This window comes from Syngnathus floridae, chromosome 6 (assembly GCF_059516105.1).
Source record: "Syngnathus floridae isolate MCC-2025c chromosome 6, RoL_Sflo_1.0, whole genome shotgun sequence".
In the NCBI taxonomy this organism is placed as follows: domain Eukaryota; kingdom Metazoa; phylum Chordata; class Actinopteri; order Syngnathiformes; family Syngnathidae; genus Syngnathus; species Syngnathus floridae.
The window spans coordinates 6,105,963-6,125,129 of NC_142418.1; the positions used below are offsets into that span (position 1 = coordinate 6,105,963).

Here is a 19,167-nt window from a genome sequence, read left to right on the forward strand (position 1 = left end):
TTGTTAACATTCCATCACACTCATCTCTTCTGTGAGACGGAATGGTGGAATCTCGGAATGTTCCACATCCTTGACGCTGTTGTGCAACACTCTGATTAAGAAATCTATCAAAGTTCAGTCCTTGTGCTGTCTTTGGTTCAATTCAAACAATGTTCTCCAACACAATGTTCCCCCTCTGTGCTCCTCGTGTCACAAAATCTACTGCAGATGGAGACCAAGATAAGCGCTCCACAAACTTATCCTTTTGGCCTCTCCCCTAAAGGTCCCGACCCTGACATTCCCGGCGGCATACGCGATATGGCCAACAAATCTCTCCGACCCGTGATCCCATTCCGTAATGGTGCACAAGCACAAATTGACTGGCTGTGTTTTTTTTTTTTTGTCGGGATAATATTAATGTAAAGATGAAATAACAAACAGTGTCTCAAGGCAAAATAAGGAGAACGTTTGTTGAAAGCTAGCACTTCAAATGTCAGGTGGCGACTTCACGCTGAAAGTATCACATGAACAGTTTGGCTGCACAAAGAACAGCTGTGAGGTATTTTCTTTTTGGCTCCTCTGGTATTTTCAGAGCAAAGAAAAGCTGAGGTGAATCCCCAGGCCGACTCCTTCCTCCTTTTTCAGCATAAACACACAAGGAAGCGGTTGGAGTTATGAGTTTTTATCACCCGTTCTTTGTTTATTCATCAGAGGGGAAAAAGACAAATTTTTACAAAATTGTTTTGAAGGGTGTACAGGAATTCATGTTTGGAGATCATTTTTGAAAACATGTAAAAATTGAGTGTAGAACTGAATTGTGGAAATTTAGACAAAAATAAGTCAAACTAGATTTTTTTTTCTTTACCAAGATGATCTCTTTTGGCACACGAGGCTAAATCCGCAAAACAGTCAATGGAAACTCTCCTCACTTAAATCAAGCACATCAACAGTTTGAGCCACATGGCTGCTAAACCATTGAATAAAAGTCAATGAATGTACGCTGTGCTCTTAATACATAAAGAAAAGACTGGAAACCATTTTTCGAGCAATTTTGTGCTTAAACTACGGTACTCGTTCCAGCACCATGCTTTCTGGGGACACACACAAACACACACAAGCTTGTGGGCACGCTGATCACATGTGCATTCTTTATCCCACACCATAACCCGTTTAATTCAATTTACACAGCCCGCGCTGCAATTTCACACACATACCATCTAACCATGGACTATCTCATTAAATAGGCCACAGCACCGCTTCACAAGCTATCACAAAGTGAGCATTGTGCAATGATACGCACACACACACTAAAACACACGGGATGCATTCTTAAGGAATTTCCCCAGCAACAACACACAAATATTTGAATATAACATCTGATGTGAAAATAGATGGGGTTGACTGTACATATTTTAATATGAAAATATAAATGTTAAAATTCAATGGGGTTTTTTTTGTCTTCAGACATATACTATCGTAAATAAAAAATGACATTTTCTTCCAAACTGACAAAATTATGTGCAGATACGAAAACAAGTCGGCTTATCACTACCAAAAGAAATTCAATCGGCTCACCAAGATCCATCAACCATGAAGACATTGATTAAATTGTTGAAAAAAAATATGAAAGAAAATTCTCATTTGCTCCACTGTATGCCGGTTGTAGCAATGAAACACTGTAAATGAATCCTCATTGTCTAACCCAAATTTGACTTTTTTCCCCCCCAACGACTGTGCTGTATATCTGGAGCCACAACTAAGGTCCTTTTATGGAGAATTCTCCTCTTCACCTCAGCGGACGCATTCCATGAGGCCCGCGACACACACATTCTCTTTCCCTTGATGAGACCATTTGGAGAGCAGTCATGGAAAAGTCACCTAGCGAAAGCAGACTGGAATCATTGAAATTAAGATGGCAGATATAATGAGTCATTTTTGTGCCTGTGTGTGTTAACTGGCTGTAACCTAGCAATGAATCCATCATGTGGTTGGTTAAAGAAGCATTTCCCAATCTGGAGCCAAAGACTATATTTTACACAGAAAAAAAAGGAAAAGGAAATTTGTCACAAGTTGAAATCAAATCAAAATATTATACCTCATAAACAGCATTGACTATTTTTTTTACATTAGCCTTTAAGATAGCTAGCAGTTAGCATGGTGGGCGTCAGCTGATAACCACCTAATCAAAGAATTTTAACTTTCTGATATTTAGATATGTTAAATAAAATAACATGGCCTAATATCTTTCTTTCGAGAATTGATACATGTATGTACGATACGTAACATGCATTTTCTAAAATTGGGGCCATTAAACGGTGAAATTAGACGTTCCCCTCCTACCTGTATTGTTGGTGCCAAATATGCACACTAACTCAGTATTTATTGACTTTGGCTGTCAAATCGATTTATTAAAACATTCAATGGACTCCGGAAAAACACACTTTGTCAAGCTCCAGTGTGATCACACACTATTTGGGAATCACCGGTTTAGAGTAGGGAGTGATTTGAATTCCGGAGCTTTTTTTCTTTTCACATCACAGGATTAAAAATGCTTTTATGTTTGATTTTATTTTTAACCTCTGCGTGTACATTTATGCACACTTCAAAGCACTTGCAGGCAGTCTCCTTTAATCTAACGCTAACCGTCTACCTGCTGCGGATGGACCTGTGACAGCTGCTTGAGAGGAGGCAGTGGAGCGTGGGAGGCAGAGATGTGCACGGAGGTGAACCAGCTCATAGTTTTCATACCGTCCTTTTTGTGCAACTCACAACACTTGCTGGACCTCAGTTTGACCGACAAGGAAAAATGAGCTCCGGGAAGATTTTCTCTTCATTGAGTCCATTTAGCCTTTACGTGGTCTTTGTCTTCAGAAGTCTTGCCTGCCCCTCCCCCATCTTGTCTGGAGGTGACAAGCCAAGCGTGCCGAGATTCCCCGCATGTACTGCGTTTCCAGCGTTCCCACAAGGATGAACCAAAGAGCAGGCATAGTGGAAAGTAGGCCAGTGGACTTACTGCTTCTTCTTTCCCCCTCCTCCATCCTCATCGACCTCCAGACACCAGATTCACTGGAAGAAAATGATCCATCCTTCTGTCACACCGAGCTCCTCTGGGCCACTGAGGCATTGCATGAAAAAAAAATTGCCTTGACAAAGATAATGAGACATGTTTTAATAACTATGTTGTTATGATCTCTTGATGTCGACTTTTGCATCATTTTGACAAGGTTTAGTTTTGTTTCCTGTTCTGTTTTATTTTCCTGTGTTCCTCGTTAATGTTTAAAGATTTTTTTGGACCTGCCTCTGGGATTTTCAGACCACAGGCGCAAAACCTTGCAATGAATAAAAAGCTAGTTTGGCTCAGTTGGTGTTTAAGAAATGTTACTCGAAAACACACAAGCAAGCGGAAGGCAACCATTGTCGCCAATAGAAAAAATAGTGCCACATTCGTAATCACTTCTCCGAAAGCTAAGCCATATTTTGAAATGACCCACTTGCAGATAGTGACATTTTTTAATTTCACAAATGGAGATCCAAATATCTCCACGCAAGCCATTAAAATGTAAATTTATCATATGTATACTTGAACATAAATTTTCCATATGTCCCCATGAAATTATTTTATCGGAAGTTACCAAGAAAATATTCAAATAACATTTTTTTTATTGAACTTGAACTTTTATTTATTTATTGAATTGTTTCATTGACCGAAGAAAATGGAAATGCTGGTCCAGTAATTAATTTTTTCTTAAAGTTGTCTTGTTGGCACATAGACTCATGGGAAATATTGAGTTTTTTTTTTTCTTCTTTTGTGCTCAAAATAAAATATTCAATTCAAAATCATGTTTAAAAAAAACCAACAACCCAAGATTCAAAGTAACAAACCCTCACTGGGTTAAACAAAACCTGATCAGAATGATGATGACAATTATCCGCACTTTGTCTGAAATAGTGGGCCCTTGTGCAAGGCACTAAAACCCTAAAAACTGCCCCCGCTCTACAAAGTGTAAAAAATCGTAACGATAAAGATGATTCTTCTCGTTCCTCGAGAGCCACAGATGGCGATTGCGGCACTCGTGCAGTGTGATTTGCAGGCAGAAGTCTCCGCAATCACACTGTTCACCTTGTCCTCCTTGTCCTTGTCTGCACATGATGGCACAAGAGTGCTTCTGCTTCTCAAGATAGACCAATCCAATCCATCACGCAACGCCACTGAGTAGCCATCAAGGCCTCTAACACTGAGGCACAGGTCACCAGCTATTGATTGTGTGTCACTCACTTATGAAATAATGTGAATAAGGCCTTTAGCTTGTCCTCATTTGGAGCTACAAAGATATACGCTTTTCATACGGCATTTTCTTTAATTAAATGTTCTTTAATTTTTAGACCATGAAACTTGCCATGTTGATTCAAGAATGACTCGAGGCATTCCAGGACTTTTACCACTTGACAGTTAACAGGTTCATTGTCTCATTCATTTCAACAAACATGTCAACATGTTCCTGGAGTCTGACAGATCCTTCGGTATTATGTCTCGAGGTATTGCTCGTCAGCATGAGCACGTCGGCGCTTCTGCACTTGTGCAAATGTGTTGCAGCAGCACATGAGGGTGAAATGAGCTTCTGAGATGAAACTCCTCACATTGTTTGCTCTGATTTTTTCTCACAATATTGGACAGATGTCTCCAGAAAAGCAAGCGTGCTCTCATTACTGGCCACAGTGTGCACACACGCATGCGAGTCCCTTGGCGGTTTCCCTTCGGCCCAGTGAATCTCACAGCGCACAGGACCAGTAATGAGAAAAAGGATAAGCGTGTAGCATCAACAGCTGCGCCCTGCACTGTCCGTCACTATTAGATGCACATATATAGGGACTGTGTCATGCTGTTGCTAAGCAAGTAGTGGTATCCAAGCTGAAGTTTGCCAAGGAAGTTGGTCCGAGTAATGGGACGCCACTGGCCTTTGATGTCGAGCTGACCCGGGTAAGAACGCTGCAGTACTATGTAAGGAGAAAAAAATAAATTCTAGCGTGATCATTATGCAACCCAGGACACTTTTAGTCACTGTTCATTCAATTGCTGTGTCACAGACAGCATTCCTTTTCTACTTCCAGTCACCACTTTTTGTCAGATGATCAGCAGCCGTTATAAGAGGATATTGTTTGACGCAAAATGTCATGCGTGACTGAGCATAAGTATGACTCAAGGACAGACGTTTCTGGTCATTCGAGACATTACTCTGAAAGTTAAGTTAGGTCAGGTTAGGTCCATCCTAGGTTAGGTCAGGTCAGGTTCCATGCATCCGTCGATTTATCCACGATCCATCCATCCATCCATCCATCCATCCATCCATCCATCCATCCATCCATCCATCCATCCATCCATCCATCCATCCATCCATCCATCCATCCATCCATCCATCCATCCATCCATCCATCCATCCATCCATCCATCCATCCATCCATCCATCCATCCATCCATCCATCCATCCATCCATCCATCCATCCATCCATCCATCCATCGTTGCAGTTGTTGCGCAGCAAGGCAAAAATACATTCAGAATTTTTTTCAGGTAGCATAGCAACCCATTAGTCGATTCAATTTGATTGGATTTTTTTTTTTATTGTCTCTCTACCTGCTTGAATGTGTTTATGGAATTGTTTGTCCCAAAAGAGTGTTCGTTTTTAATTACCACTAAGGATGAAGCTACTAAGCATGTCCTCGGGGCTTCGGTTAATAATGAAAACCGCAGCCTGTCTCCTCCTGGCATGAAGGCCATGTTGAACACAGCACTGAACAAAGTGAAACAAATTACAAACACAATTTTGTGGCTAAGACACAAAAAGACATCGGCCATGGAATAAAGGTGAACAAAGATGTGAGCACTGCTTTTAATTGTCTTTCAACTTCCAAAAGCATGCCCAAAATGTTTGGAATTGTGCGCCGACTTACAGGTATGTTGTCACATAATGGGAGAGTAAGTAAATAAAATTGAAGAATGCAAATTCAGAAATTTGACTACATAAGAATTTGAAACAGTGGTTATCCAACAGAACTGCAGAGTGAAATTAGCTGGCTAGCGTCTTTCCTACACTTGCATGGCTGTTTTAGAAAGCCTCGTTGTCACGGCTCCTTTGTCATGTCTAAAATCAAAAAAATATTTTCACTTTACACGTGAATCTCACTTTAACAATGAACATTAAAACATATAACATAGACGGGGGAGTCAGATGGTATTTGAACTTACTGTAATTGGATTCCCCCCCCCCCCTCCCTCAACTCAATATGATTCCGGTCTGGAAAAGCCCCTTGAGAGAACAAAGCTGCAGCACAATGTTCACAAGGTTATGCGGGGGCCAGTGTAAAAAGGTCACATCATAAATATTTGAAGAACAACCACAAGATACTCAAAGCAGCTAATGATTTGCTTTTAGCCTGGCAATTTTTCCCTTTAAATGCTTTACATTTGAAAGGAAAAGTACATTTCTGAGGAGGCGGCATATAGGCTATATTGAATTCATCTGGCTGGCTGAGAACCTTTATCTATCTAATGGTCAATTCACAGTACTAACGGATTATCAAACCATTTAAATGAGCCATTATGGATATGGATGGATTGTGAGGCAGCCACAGGAGGTGAGTCGCACAAGCCAAAAAAGAAAAAGCCTGCAGCAAAGATGGAGAAAGTATGCAAATGAAATAGAAGAAAAAAGACTTTTTTCTTCTCAGTCCTTGCAGATTCCACAAGCTTTATTTATGATTTAATCTTCTCGAGTATGAAGCCCCCGAGGCAACAAAGGCGCCTCTATTTTACACTTTAAGCAGAAATAATTATGTTACGCATTCAAGATAGTAGCGAGCGGAGAGAAGAACAAAGTGACAAAGACTAATGTCGACAAGTAAAGGAATAAAATAAAGAAGTTAGACAGCACACTCGAGTTTCAATGTGACCTTGCGGCACATTTGAGTCAAAACCCAAGAAAAACAAGATCTGAAATCAATATCACACGTTGTATAACTCGGAAAACCCTTGGTGATGATTTGAACGACTGCTAAAGTCCTGTAATTCAATTTTAACCGGATTGCAACTGTAAACCAAAGTGTTAATTGCTACATACTGCTAATCTATGACACCAAGTATTTACATATGAATCATTGCCGACACATGAGTGTTAAATAGAACCAAATCCCATTAATAACTGACCAATCAAATGTAGCTATTGAAACTCTTGAATCTTGAATCTATTGACCAACAATATGACTTAAGGCCATTATTTAGCACTTCATCATCTCATGTCTCAACTCACCGCGGGTCACCTCTTCAATTCCTTCAGCAGCAGCACAACTATCGTATAAATATTGATGTGCATTAATAGTAAAGAGGTGCCTGCATAATGCTCTGCCTGCTCTTATTTTCCAAGGAGATGCACTCCAACTGCAGCATCGTATCTGTCTCCATGACAACAGTATTTAGCAATGGACCGGGGAAACACTGCCCCCTCCCCCATCACCACTCCACCAACACACACAAAACGGAGCTTAAGCAAAAGTGGCATGACTGAAAAAAAGTGTTCTCCATAAGAAGCGATGTGCATTTGTGTGTCTTCAACTAGGTGCCACTTAATTCCATAGATCATTATGGGCCGAGACAATAAAGAACCTTCAGGGTCCTCCATGTTTCTGTTTCTGATTATAACGTACAAACAGTGCACCAATCCCTCTGTGTTTACAATAAATCCATTTTCAGCCCAAAAAGTTAACTTATCTCATAATATACATCAATAATCATGTACATTAGAAAATGAAGCTACAGCCACAGCTTTAAGTAGGCATAAAAAGCAGGATTGAAGAGGACTGACATTCAAGAATCTTCCCAAAAACTAGGCCGAGCTTGACACACTTCATTCTTTTTCTTGCAAACCTACGTGTCAAAAAGTGTGGCACCTTTTAATTGTCAACAGTGGAAATACACCCGAAATAAACACAAGCAAAACAAAATAGTCACAAACTTCACATAAAAAAAAATAGCAGGACAACAAATGATTGAGGGGGGCTTTCTGTATCATAAATACATATTATTCATGAACAAACCACTAACAAGCAATCACATTTCATAAAACATACACTCATAAATACCAAGTCCAGAATGTTTTAACTTTAACAAGCAGCCGCACACGTTTGATCTCCCTGCTGTCAAAACGACAACAACAAAAGACTTTCTGCAGCAAAGAAAAAAAACTGTCAGAGTTTTGACATGATGACACAGCCTGTGGGGAGCGTTGGTGCTTACGTGGGAGAGGAACCAAGCAAATGAAGCCCATAAAAACACAGCAGCTCAATGTGGGCTGGGGAAGAAAGATTGTCTCCTTGTTTGAAGCGTGAGTTGAATCACACTTAATATTTACGACATCATGTCAAGATTGACACGTACACACAATGGGTAAAATCCCAGCCAATCACTGCAGCGCTGTAAAACTGATAGACATGATGGATGGATGGATGGATGGATGGATGGATGGATGGATGGATGGATGGATGGATGGATGGATGGATGGATGGATGGATGGATGGATGGATGGATGGATGGATGGATGGATGGATGGATGGATGGATGGATGGATGGTCCTTGCAGAGAGGACCGGTACATTGCCGTTATCATTTCTGTCCTTGTTGACCTTGGCTACAATTTGATGCTGCATTTATACTCTGAGAGGTCCAACCACCCCCACACTTTGACACACAAACACACACACAACACACATGGACAAACACACACAGAGCCTGCGGTTCCCCTAGTATCCCTGAAAATAGCAGAAACCCCAAAAGAAAGGCGGGTGGGACAGAGCAAGGGGCTTTTGGTGGCATGGATGAAGGCAAACAGTCGGGGGTGTCACTTATCTGTGCCTCGAGACAACAAGTCAGTGAAATCCGGGACATCCATATGAATACACACACATGCCACTTTGTGTTATTAACACTGGTCATCAAGTAGGAGTGACCTAAAAAAAAACGTCTGCACGGAAGCCCCCCCCTAAAACAACACTCCAAATCCCACCACTCAGCTAGCCATCTAAAGTCACACACCTTGTAAGTAATTTATGAGAGGACATAAATGCAGCGATGAAACAGCACAAACGCTTTTCAAAGTTTGACGTCACAACACTAAAAACGCAGTGCGTCACCAAATTGACAACTGTTCTACTGTTCTGACCCATATATGATCATGTCGTCTAAATTTACAAACAGGCCTTAAATGCAAAGCAGATCACAGTGGAAGAAAACGCTGAACTCATGAAAAACCCTGATGATATAAACCAAACCTGTTTCCAAGCTCTGTATGGATCACACAAAGTTATCATGTGTGTGTGGAAAGCGGACATTGGGTCACCTTACCCAAAAGTTGGCCTGCACAACTTTTCCTTGGAGAGCAGAGAGTCACTCTGGTAGTTTAGAGCCCGCGTTGAGTGTTTTAACAGAGCAGCGTGAAAGTGTCCGCCTGCTTCAAGACATGCACTCTTTGTCATTTGGCGGGGGGGGGGGAGCAGCTGTACTTGGCTCACTTTCAAGCATGCGCTCCCTTGTCTGTAGAGCTTTTTCACCCACCATTGTTTCATTAGGCCTATCTAAAGGCTCCACACATCTGGGGTGACAGAGACTCAGCTCATCACAAATCCTAAAAGCTTTTTATGCCCCAGTCATGACTGCTCTTATTGTTTCATCTCTCTCCCCACCCTCTCGCTTGTCCTCTGAGCCACCCGCCGCCACTCGCACTCGGCTTCATCTCTTAATGCCTCTATCTCCTCCACGGCCAGACTGTGACGGTGGAAGCGCAGACGACAGGCGAGCTCTAATCTAAACCAGATGAGGCAGAAACAACACAGGCCTCCTGCACCGGTTGCTCTCGCTTTTAACCGGGAGGTCCGCTGGCGTGTGCGTATGTGTGTGTGTGTGTGTGTGTGTGTGTGTGTGTGTGTATGTGTGTGTGTGTGTGTGTGTGTGTGTGTGTGTATGTGTGTGTGTGTGTGTGTGTGTGTGTGTGTGTGTGTGTGTGTGTGTGTGTGTGTGTGTGTGTGTGTGTGTGTGTGTGTGTGTGTGTGTGTGTGTGTGTGTGATTACAGCTTTGCCTTCTGAGTTGAACCACAACTTCTGAACATGTGCATTTTCGCTAAGACAGATGTCAGGTGTCAATCAGTGGCTTAACTGCTGGGCGAGTTGACTGTCCCTGACACACTACATGAGCTATAAGTTCAAACACTGGATGCTTCCCCAAGAGGTCCCTAATAAACTGAACTAATGCCATTTCCAAAAATCAACATTTCCTGACCAGGAATCAAACCAGGGCATAGCCATGAAAGTGCCGAATCCTAACCACTCGATCACCAGACTGCCTATTGCCACTTATACCATATTTGTCATGCAAGAACAGTGTGGATGACAATTTTTTTTTCCAGAGCAAAATCCAATCAATTATTTTGGGGAATCTTTGGGTGACTGGCAAGCAGGAAGTTGAAAAAAAAAAGGCTACTTGATTTTAATGGAGCTCATCCCAACTGTCCTCAAGAACATTCTGGGGATATTCATCCGGTCACATCCACATTGCACATGGCAGCCCAATCCAGTCAACAAAATTATAAATTATAACGACTTGAAACCGACTGCAATGTTCAAATTTTTAGGAAGCACAACACATTTATCTTCAAGTCCGATTGAATTGTTGCCATCGTAACTGCCAAACCAACATAAGGCAGTGCAGCTGGCATTCAAGCAAGTCATCTTAACAGACCAAAGGTGGTGGAATCTGCCAACCAGCATATCTAAACCTCATAAATTAACATTGTGTAGCTCCTTCATCTGCTGGCTCTTTGTCATGGTTACACATTGTGAGAGAAACGATAATTTCCTCTGCTGGAATCCCGCACGAATTTTGCAAATATGTGCAGCTACAAACGTTCGCACATCATGTCTCATTAAGTGTCGCTAACAAACCTCTACAACTTGTATGAATAATGTATGAGCACGTGTCAGTCTGTGCAGATGGAAGTCTTTCATGAGATGCCGATCAAATCTCAACTGTGTTACTCCCAACCTCCACATGCGTCGTCCTCCATTGTCCCTCACGCTAGCGCCTTCACCCTCACACCTTGAACAGGGATGGAAGCGATTCATCATTGTTCAAAGAAGACAAGAGTCAGTAAGCTTTTAGCACCAAGGAGTCAAGGAATTAATGTCCCGCCATAGCCCAGGTGCACTGTGTCTTTTACACTCTCCTTCCTGGAGAGACTTTTAACAAGCTCGAAATGGATGCACACAATCCTAAAGTCAATAAAAGTCAGTGTTCCTCTGTTCCACTCATTCATGTCTGTCTGCTCTGACCTCATAAAAAAACTCAACTGCTCTCCCGTGGACCCTGGACTCACTAGTGACTCCATTTTGCAGGCACTGGGATTTGAAGGCTTCCCGCTGTCAAGGAGCAAACATCAACAGCAACGGAGGTTCCAAAATGTCCGTACATAGATATGAATGTGTATATGTAAAATATGTGTCCTGCGACTGACCGGAAACCAGATCGGGGTTTGCATAATACTATCTATTGTTCCCATTCTTTTGTTCTAATAATGACTCATAAATTAAAAAAAATGTTCAGTGTTGAATCTGTTTTTGCAATATGAAATTTGTCAATGTCAAAGATTTACGCACGGTTTTTCAATTATAAAACTATATTATGAATCGGATTTTTGGGGTAGGGCTAATTTCAACTGTATTACAAATCATATTTTCATCGGCGTTGGTGGTACCGGTGTATGGTTGCTTGTTTGTGTTCGCAGTCAAACATGGATATCGTGGCCGGGGCACGCAAGCAGCACCCCAGGAAGCTCGCCTCAGTTTGACCTCTGGTGACCTCAGTGGCTCTCTGGCACGACACCACACGACTGAGGAAGTGTGCGGCCTGAGGGAGGCCATTAAACCCGCTCACCTCGGAGCACACACTGGTGCGGCTGCTGAGTCTCAACTATTTCTGTGTTGTCACAGTTACCATGAAAAATTAATCTGATTTCATTACTGATTACATATTCAAAAAGTCACTCGTCATTTGATTTTAAAAGTGACTATAGATTAAATTACTTGCTCGTTAATTGATTATCAGCACAACTTCAAGGGAAAGTGAAGTTAAAAAAATAAGTTAAAAGTACAAAAATACTCAAGTGAAAGTAATACGTATTCTGACAAGGGAAATTTATGCCAATAATTTTTTTTTAAATAGCTTGTTAGAACCGACCTCAAGAAATAATAACAATATGCACCATAAATCAGTTGCGAAGCTAACCTAGCACCAAACCTAGCATACCATGCTAACTTATTCCATAACTGTCACCCTCAATAATAATTAACTTATCATTCATCCACCGCTCTCTTTTCCCTGCTTGCTCTACGTCAATGTCATTCAAGTTAGAATATATGTGTAACTTAGCTGTCCTGTTGATTTGTATTTGTGTTGAACTTTTTTTTAGTTTTAAGTCTGACTGTACTGTAGTGGGTGTTTGGTGTTGTGACCGCCCAGTCATTTTTCTCACTGAAATCGCTTATTGACTGAGTTATGAGTCAACTGATTGTTTGAATTTTACTCTGATTGGTGAAAAATAGTAACCTTTGAGAAAACCCACTTCTGGAAAAATGTCACTATTAGTACTACTTTTCTTGAAATACTCTCTCTCTCCGTACTTTGTTTACATGTACACACTATTTTCTTCAGTCCGTGCGTCGTTTTTACCCTTCATTGTGCTAGCGTAAAATAGATCACATTTCATTCTCCTATGTACGCATCACACATAGTTGAACGAGGCTGGATTAAGACTTTCCTTCTTGGGTCAACAGAGCTAAAAGCCTCAGATGTTCTTGCCATGAACTCATCCTTAAGCTTATTGAACTAAAACATCTGGACTCCCTCTACTTTCCCTCCACACTGAGTCTGGAGATGGTTCTTCAGGAATTTGCCATGCGGATTTGGATACACAAATAATAGCCGTCTGGTGAGTGACGCCACCTGAGTGACTGACACTGTCAGCGAAAGCATCAATACGATATTTGGATGATGAAATAACGTTTAAAAAAAAGACTGTGGTTGAGATCTCAGTTCAGATGCAAAAAAAATCGGTAGGTGTGATTTATTCGATAAAAAAGGCCAGATCCCTGGAGTGTCAAACTTATGCGAGGATGACAAAGACAAAGACAAAGACAAAGCGCGCAGACAGGCCCAGCGGGGGGCAGGCTGTTCTCTGTAATACGCCGTCAATGAATCTCATTAACATGGCTCCTCTGATCAGCATGTGAGAATCTTCCGCGGCAGGCCATCCGCTCTGCTGTCGCCTCCTTCCGCTATCTTTGATTACGCTCTTGCATAAATGAGCATTATGTTCTCTTAAGCTAAAGGGTGTGATTTGTTCTTCTCCCTCTCCCTGGTTTTTGTCATTAGCCTGCACGGTCACACATGAAACGCAGCGGGACGCCATGTTAAAGATGTGTCCACTCGGCCCTCATTACAAGATCAGGCTTGTTGAGGCGTGAAAAAAAAAGAAAAAATCCAGACTGTGGAAGAGTCTTCTTGCTTCACGCTGAAGGTGTAGTCTTTCTAATCAGAAAATGACAGATTGTCTGTCAGCTGCCAAGCAGCAATGGTAGTCCTTGACAAAGGTCATAGCATAAGGGGTTCGATTTTTCATTTTGACTAATTTACAATGATGTTTAGAGTACAAGTAGTAGCTCGTCACGTTTTTGCTCGAAGGCGGCTGGGCCGCTCGGAGCAAAAAAATGAGTGCTCTGAAGGAAAATAAAAATGATCTAATCGGAAGCTAAACAAAACGACTTCAATCACCAGGGGTGTCAAACTAATTTTTGGCGCGGGCTGCATCGTATCATAGTTTCCTTCGAAAACCCAAATAAATGTATAAATGTCTCATATTATATACAGTACAAGCTACACAACAAACTCGTTTTGAAATCGGAGACGAGTAAAAAAAATGTTCAAATTAAAAAAAAAGATGACTGGTAATAAAAATTGCTAGCAACATCTCTATTTTTTTAAATGTGAAGGCACTTTGCTATTTCACTGTTGTCATCGATGCACAATTTGTCTTCACGGGCCAAATTTGGCCCACGGGCTAGAGTTTGACACCCCTGACTTAAACGATCCGATAGTCGGGATGTGTGTGTTGTGAAAATATGGTACAGGTTTTTCCTCTACAGGAACAAAGACATGTCAATGCTCCACCAGTCACCCGCGTCTCTTGATAAGGTCCCCTCAGGAAGCGGTGGTAGTTCGTTAAACAGGAAGGCCCGGTCCCTTCCATGTGTAGGTGTTCCTTTTTTTCTTTTCTATCTGTGTTTCCTGAATGAAAGCAGCTGCTATCCAACTTAAACAAACAGCGATGATTTTCCACGGACAAGAAGACAGTCACATTCGATTGTCCTCAGAGAGTGCCGAGGCGTTGGATGAAAGCGACAGAAGAGTCGGGCCCGGCACCACGCACGCGCCTCCTTTAATCATGATCAAGTGCTGCCAACACTGGAAAATGTAAATTCCAAAGACTGCTCAGCATCAGATGGGAGCGGACTCGGCGTCTCCCGTCTCTCAAGCGGCTGACAGAGTGAATAACGGCAGCTACTTGTAAAGCTCCAAACTAAACAGCCTCAAAAGTACCACAGACCTCGTGTCCTTCTGCTTCAAACACAAGAGCCCCAAACTGATTTACCATCTCTCCACAAAGCCTCCCTCGTGGCTCCAGACAGACTTCCTAAAGCTCCTACGAGCTCTCCGCTACGTTCCTGGCACGGAACGCGCAAAAATAAATAAATGACTCGCAGGCCTGATGGCAAGCAAGAGAATTGAGTGAAGGTAAAGAAGACATCCGGTAAAGACACAGCAGACATTATAAAACGAGAGTTCGTGCATATCGCTTAACCGCCGTCCGACTGGCGAGAACAATCTCATTTACCCCGAGTCGTGCCGTGATTGCACCTCTTGCCAATTTGAAGTGGCGGCCGCATTTGTAGTCCAAATGCAGCACTTTCAACCCCCGCGGGAGCTGACACACTCAAATCAGCCCAGCTCCCAATAGGTTAGGGAACACTCGATCCTATTAGATACCGTCGCTCGAATAAGAGGACGAGGAAGAGGATGCATTCACTCACCTCCATCTGCTGTGGTCAACTTGGCACACACTCAGCATTGTTCTTCGAAACTATAAGCGAGAGTGAGATAGATGGAGGTTCGCGTAACAAATGTAGCACCAAGGCCTTTTCTGTATGGGGTTGACAAGTGCATTACCATAGGTTAATGAGTAGCCCGGTGCTGCCCGGAGCTGCGCGGCAACCTCCATCCATCACCAAGACCACAACACTGACAGCGCTCGCACAATCTAATGAAGAAGCGGATTGGAACATTCAGCCTTTACACAGATAGCATCGCTCAGTTTACGATGATATCTGGTGGTAAGGTACTATCTTCTACGCTGGAAGTAGAATTTGATAACACTTTTCAGGACTCACATCGTTATAGAATATCATGGCTGTACTGTATAAATTATAGAAACACATTTTTTACATTTTGCAGTGAATACAAGAAAGATGACAGATCAAATAATCTAACATACAAAATAAAACATTCCTTCCTCACACGCTCTAAAAACACTGTGACTGGCTAGTCGTTCTTCGCAGAGGATAAACAATATGTGCCTCCAAGTACTTTATGAGAATCTTTAGTGTGACTATATAGTGTGGTTTTATTATTTGCGTCACATCAGGTAGAATAGCATATGTCCGTGAAGCACTTTATAAAAGAAACTTAAATGCAACCTTAGCTAATCTAATGAGATTCGATGCAAGCGTGTCAATCAAAAGCGAGCAGTGGATATTCTGAATCCTTTATGAACTGTACAAGACGTACACCGTATATATATTTCAGAGCTCGTAACGCTGATTATGTTAAGTCCTAATTGTATTAAATACTTATTGCAGGAAATGCTGAATGTTTAATCGGAGCAAAAAGCTCACAGAGAAGACAGCTTGTCTCCTTCATGCATTTATTCATCGAAACAATCAATAATGAGATTGGGCTTATCTTTAAGCAGTCTGCTCTCTTTTATAATTGCTGCCTTTAAGTTTGATAGGCATGTCTAGAGACGAAGAAGAGAACCTCCTCCTTCTCCTTCCGATCAGAGATGGAGCTCGGTGCCAAAGGGGAAAATGAGATGATTCAAAAGAATATTGAATATTGGTCATTGGTACACGTAAGTTCAGAAATTTATAGTCTCCAGCTATCTGTGTTCTACACCGCTTATCCTGTTCAGGGTCACTGGAAAACTGGAACATAGCCCGGCTGAGTGAAGGGGAAAGTCAGCCCCAATTGCCTGTCAATCAAAGGGCTGATATATAGACAGAGCAGACTACCGATCACAACTACAAGTAATTTAAAGCCTTTGGTAACCCTAACATATGATTTGTGTCTGTGGTACCTGGAGAGAAGCCGCATGTGCGCAGCAGAAGACCGCAAAACGTGTAGACCAGAAAATGGATCAAGCAATCTGAGCAGAGAGCCTGCAGGGGTCTACTGAGAAAGGGAGGTTATTTTCCAGTGCTGTTGGATTCTTCACTCCGCTGGGCAGGAAATGAGGCGGAGGACACCCACCGACCTGCCGCCACTTGCCACCTCTCGGAATATCACGGAAACAATTTAAAACACTTAATGGAAATGGGCTGATCCTCTCCGGCTGTCTAATTAAGGGGCATTGTGAGCCGATCATTTACGCGTAGAAGTCATGAAGATGGAGAAGAGTTGATGTTCTCAAAGTCAAAAAAGTCAAAGTCAAAGTCTGCTTTATTGTCAATTTCTTCACATGCCAAGACACACAAAGAGATCGAAATTACGTGCCCACTATCCCACGGTGACAAGACATAGTTCACAATGTACATACAAGTAAACAACACAAGAAAAATAAAACAAGAAGGCACAATCAATGAATAAATAAGAGTGATGAATAAATAAACAAATAACACAATAAATAAGTACAGGACGCTACGCAGAAGGGGGAAGAGAGTTCAGGATCCTAACAGCCTGGAGAATGAAGCTGTTGGTGAGTCTGGCGGTGCGGGAGCGCAGGCTCCTGTACCTCTTCCCAGAGGGCAGAAGATCAAACAAAGAGTGAGCGGGGTGACTCACATCACTCACAATCGTGGCCGCCTTGTGGGCGAGATGGGAGGCGTAAATGCCCTTCAGGGAGGGGAGTGAAGCACCAATAATCTTACCAGCCGTGTTCACTATGCGCTGCAGGGCCTTCATGTTGTATTCAGTGCAGCTACCACCCCAGACAGCGATACAACTGGAGAGGACGCTCTCAATGGTGCCACGGTAGAATGTAGTCATGACGGCCGGAGGAACGCCTGAGTTTCCGCAGGAAGTACAGGCGGCGCTGAGCTTTCTTCACCACTGACGCGGTGTTGGCGGACCAGGAGTGGTCCTCACTGATGTGCACCCCCAGGAATTTGGTGCTGCTCACCCTCTCTACCACAGCACCGTCGATGGTCAGCGGCAGGTGTTGGGTGTGACCCTTCCGGAAGTCAACAACAATTTCCTTGGTCTTGTTGACGTTCAGCAGGAGGTTGTTGTCCCTGCACCACGCGGTCAGAAGGTCAACCTCCAACCTGTACTGAGTCTCGTCGCCCTTGGTGATGAGACCCACCAGAGTCATGTCGTCAGCAAACTTCACTATGCGGTTGTCGCTGTAGGACGCAGTGCAGTCATGTGTCAGCAGGGTGAAGAGCAGCGGACTGAGCACACAGCCTTGGGGGGCCCCCGTGCTCAGCGTGATGCTGGCGGAGATTTTGTCGCCAACACGTACCACCTGAGGCCTCTGACAGAGGAAGTCCAGTAGCCAGTTGCAGAGGTAGGTACTGAGGCCCAGCTTGTCGAGTTTGCAGATGTGTTTTTGTGGGACAATGGTGTTGAAGGCAGAACTGAAGTCCACAAACAGCAATCTCGCATACGAGTCTCTACTCTCCAGGTGGGAGAGTAGAGGGGTGATTTCCGACCACTGTACCGTGGCACATTAGTGGCAAATGAAAAATCAGCAGAGCTATCAAGGCGAATGATCCAATTTCACTTCAAGTGGCAGATTAAAGTCAAACCGTTTCTTTACAAAAATGTTCGATGCGTCCCCACTCGTCTAAACACAGCTTTTGGATTAATAGTGTGTTTGTGCAATAGGAATTAAGCATCAAAATGCACTTTTAGTGTGCTATCAATTAAACAAATTTGCCTGATAACACGGCGAGAGCGATGATTTTGACAGTGGTTTTCCAAATCCAGCTTGGATGACCGATCGATCAATTCGCTTGAGTGTACGTCATCAAACTTAATTGACTGCCGCACGAATACTTCCGTATCTTTGCCAACAGTCTCGAATGAGAAAGCACTGTGGTTAGCCATGTCAACAGCCACGGCCAGTCACCAAGTCACGGAATTTTTTTGGCCAGCTGCTCCCATCTGGATTTCTGGATTGTCCTGACACATAAGCGAACTATTTCGGCTGCTTGATGGGAGGCCTTTTTCTTTTTTCTATCTAAATTCAATATATCTAAAAAAAAAAAGTAGCCATGTCTCTAAAAAGAACACATTTTGCAAAGATGTCCAACATGAATTGAACTCTCATGTTCATGAATTAGTTACTAGAGTTAACCATGCTTAATTTTTGCTCAGTATGCAAATAATAATTATGTGCTGTGACAGCTGCTGTTCATTGTCTGAAATATGATAAGGAGTAAAATGATTATAATTCAGCATGGCCAGATGCAGACGTGTTGAATTAGTTGGAACGATCTCTTGAGGGAGCAATGAGGAATTCTAATGCTGCATCTCCATTTAAAGGCCTTTTTTTAGACAATATTTGTTTGTGCCTTGATGTGAAAATAACGGGCACATAATGGTGTTATCTAAAGTGGCTTGGTCCTTTCTACATTTAAGTCAAGACAATTATAGGGCCGATGTCAAAAATCATGATTACACTTTTCCTTTTTTTTCTCTACATATAGTACAACCACTTGGTCTTTTCGCCCATCTTTATTTTGCCCTAGTTTATACTGCCACCTACTGGTTTTCAATGGTGCAACCGTGAGCATACAAAAAAGAAACAAAGAAGCAAATT

The 19,167-nt window shown here is 42.5% G+C and overlaps 1 long non-coding RNA gene across 1 annotated transcript; it reads right to left on the reverse strand.

Annotated features, from left to right (window-relative positions):
* Positions 1 to 740: 740 nt before the first annotated feature.
* LOC148396137 (uncharacterized) lies at positions 741 to 3,175 on the reverse strand. Its single transcript, XR_015859133.1, has 3 exons — positions 2,320 to 3,175; positions 1,945 to 2,004; positions 741 to 1,857 (listed from the first exon to the last, which is right to left on the reverse strand). It is a non-coding gene; the product is annotated as an uncharacterized LOC148396137 (long non-coding RNA).
* Between the last annotated feature and the right edge of the window lie 15,992 nt (positions 3,176 to 19,167).